The sequence below is a fragment of the Alligator sinensis genome, unplaced genomic scaffold (assembly GCF_000455745.1).
Source record: "Alligator sinensis unplaced genomic scaffold, ASM45574v1 scaffold607_1, whole genome shotgun sequence".
In the NCBI taxonomy this organism is placed as follows: domain Eukaryota; kingdom Metazoa; phylum Chordata; order Crocodylia; family Alligatoridae; genus Alligator; species Alligator sinensis.
This window is the reverse complement of record NW_005841935.1, coordinates 3,425,649-3,428,912: the sequence shown is the minus strand read 5'-3', so window position 1 is coordinate 3,428,912 and position 3,264 is coordinate 3,425,649. Positions and strand designations below refer to the sequence as shown.

The following is a 3,264-nucleotide window of genomic DNA, read 5'->3' as shown; positions in this document are numbered from 1 at the left end:
CGCCCCATGCCCCCAGATGAGCCGTGGCTCCGTCCTGTGCCCACCCCACCCTGTCTGGGCAGCGCTTGCCCCAGCCCCTGCCAGGCTGTGCTCCTTGCTGCCTCCTTGCTGTCAGGTTGTGCTCCTCTCTAAGCTGCCATGCTGTGCTCCTCGCTGCCTACATGCTGCTCTGCAGCTGTGTCCATGCAAGGGCATTTATCAGCCAAATTATTAGTCACATCTGGCCAGTTTCTGATACAATCAATTTTCTTTATATTGGTCCGAACCCAATATCGGACCAATGTATCGGTGCGTCTCCAAGTATCATAGTAGAAAATCAAGTTTGTTAGATATGACTAACTCTTGGTTAATCATGCTGGCTATTCCTGATTACCATGTTTTCCTCTGGGTGCTTTGAAATAAATTCCTTGAGGACCTGCTTCATGATCTGTCCAGGTACTGAGGTCAGGCTAACTGCTCTGTAATTCCTTGCAATCTCCATCTTCCCTTTCTTAAAGATGGGCACTATATTTGCTCTTTTCCAATTATCTGGGACCTCACCTGGCTTCCACTATTCAAAAAGATTATAGTCAACAGTTCTGAAAGTACCTTAGCCAATTCCTTCAGCACTCTAGAGTGCATCCCATCTGGCTCTGCTGACTTGAAAACATCTAACTTCTCTAAGTAATCCCTAACCTGTGCTTCCAATACTCAGGCTGTTTGTCTCCTTCCTAATCTTTGCTTGTCATCTGGTAGCAGATATATTCATGAAGACTAAAGTAAAAAAGGCATTAAATACTTCAGCCTTCTGTATATCATTCATCACTAGATTGCATTCTTCATTCCATAAGAGACCTACAGTTCCTTTGATCTTCCTCTTACGCTGACAGAGGTGTAGAATCCCTTTCTGTGGCCTTTTATAGCCCTTGCCACTCATCTCAAATTGTGCCTCAACCTTCCTTGTTTTCTCCCTACATGCCACTGTGATACTTTTATACTCTTCCCTGGTAATCTAACTAAGTTCCATTTATATCAGTGATTCTCAACCATGGCACTGTGACATTCTGGGGTTCCTTGAAATCCTGTCAAGGGTACTGAAGTAGCACACAACATTAGGACTGTTAGATATGCAAACATGATTCACAAGATAAGCCCAGAGATTTCAAATAGGAATCCTTAGTGTTAAAAACATTGTGTTACAGTCTTTGAGTTCTTTGCAATAGAGGGATTGTCTTATTATTTTTCTGTAGTTAAAAAATGAATGAAAAACACAAGTTATCAATTTCTTAGTGGTACCTTATGCCTAAGGAGGGGTACCTTGATCCTGAAAAGTATGAGTACTAATCTACATGCACAGGGCTATGCAGCCAGAAATAGAATTCCTATTTGTGTGCAAGTGCCAAAAATGTCAAATAGATCAGGGGTGTCAAAGAAATGGCCTGTGGAACTCTATCATCCAGTTCCTGCTACTGCCTGTGGGTCTTAAAGTTGACTCACAGGCAGCAAGTATTGTCCATTCCAGCCACTCTGAGACCACGTGTCTGCTCCGTGACAGATCTAGTACACGTCCTGGAGTGGTGCTGGAGCAGCCAGTGTGGTCCCAGAGTAGGCAGTACACTCCTGGAGTGGGCAGCATGGATTGTGTGGTCCCAGAGCAGCTGGTACGGTTCCAGACCACCCAGCATGGGCACTGCAATGCATGCAGTGCCTGCCCCAGTTCGTCCAGGACACAGTGCTGGATGTGACATGGACTGGACCTGTGCTGAAACAGGTGCTGTGGGTGGCATGGTCCCCAGAGTGCCTGGGGCAGGTGTGGCATGCAGCGTTGTCCTGGAACAGATGCTGCATGTAGTGTTGCCCTGGACTGGACACTTTGGGACATGCATGGCTGTGACAGGTACACGATGTGGATTGACCTAAACGTGGCCTGCACACCTGTTCCGGAGGGGGGGGCAACCGCCCGCCTACTCGCCTGCCATGCCTTGTTGTAAATTAATTAATTGGTGTTAATTAGTGGGAGGCTGCCCTTGTACTGCCCCGCTGCCAGGGGGCGCTATCTGCAGCTCCGTTTCCTCCCCTACACCGCAGTCCACAACTCACTGATGGAATAGATGTTTCTAATTATGCCCTTTTTGTCCTCTCTGAGCCTCCTCCAGTTACGCCACCCCCTCTCTGGGGCTCCCTAATAATGATCCCCCTCCTCTGGGGCTTCTTGGCAACTGCCCCCTCTCTGGGGCTCCCTGGTAGTGCCGCCCCCTCCCCGGGGCTCACCACGCCTGCACTGGGGCTTCTCAGTAACTGCCCCCTTCTCTGGGGCTTTTGCCCCCTCTCAGGGCACTCCTCAATACTGCTGCCCCCTCTCGGGGCCTTCTCTGTCAAGCCACCCTCTCTCGGGGCCTTCTCTGTCAAGCCACCCTCTCTCGGGGCCTTCTCTGTCAAGCCACCCTCTCTCGGGGCCTTCTCTGTCAAGCCACCCTCGCTCGGGGCCTTCTCTGTCAAGCCACCCTCTCTGGGCTCAACATGCCCGCACTGGGCTTCTCAATAAGGCCACCCCCTCCCTGGGGGCTCACCAGGCCCTCACTAGGGCCTCTCAGTAATGCCCCCTCTCTGGGGATTCTCAACTGCCCTTCTCTAGGCCTGGGGTCTATGCACCCTGAACGCTGTGCCCTCACTGGCACTGGGGTCCTCACACTCCTCTGTGAGTTCCCTATGAGGCCTCCTCCAACCCCTAAAAGCCTCTCCCCACCCACTAGTCACAAACAACAACATAAATGCAAGCCCTTCGGCTATAACAAACAGAAGCCAACCAGCCCAAACAACATTCGGTCCTACCAGTGACCCTTAACTCTCAGCAATGCTGGATGCAGCTCCTGTATCAGGTTTCCCCTCTCTCCCAGGGCAGAGAGCTCCTTCCTCTTTGGCAGCTGGCAGGGAACTGCCTCTAGCCCCAGCCCCTAGGGTTTATAAGGGAGCCAGGCCCTGCCCCTTATGGTCAGCTGACCTTCCCTGGTTGCCCTGGCAACCCACAGCTGGGCTCCTTATTTCCTGCTAGGGCTTCCTCCCTAGCAGTTTTCCCCTCTTTGGGAGCAGGGCACCTCAGTGCTCTGTGACAGTGGCACATGGCATTTGCTCCAGGGCACATACTCAATCCAGCACTGGGGAGCCAGTCTGTGGGCCTGATGGGGCCCCTGGAACCAGATTAGTTTGACATCGCTGATGTAGATGACTAAATCTAGACATTTAAATGACCAGAAAAGGAACAAAATGCCACTCATATTGCTCTAC

At 51.0% G+C, this 3,264-nt stretch overlaps 1 protein-coding gene across 1 annotated transcript in view; it reads right to left on the bottom strand.

Moving 5' to 3' along the window:
• The window catches only part of DNAH6 (dynein axonemal heavy chain 6), a 282,667-nt gene that overhangs the window by 73,740 nt on the left and 205,663 nt on the right, over positions 1-3,264 (bottom strand). The window lies entirely within an intron of this gene.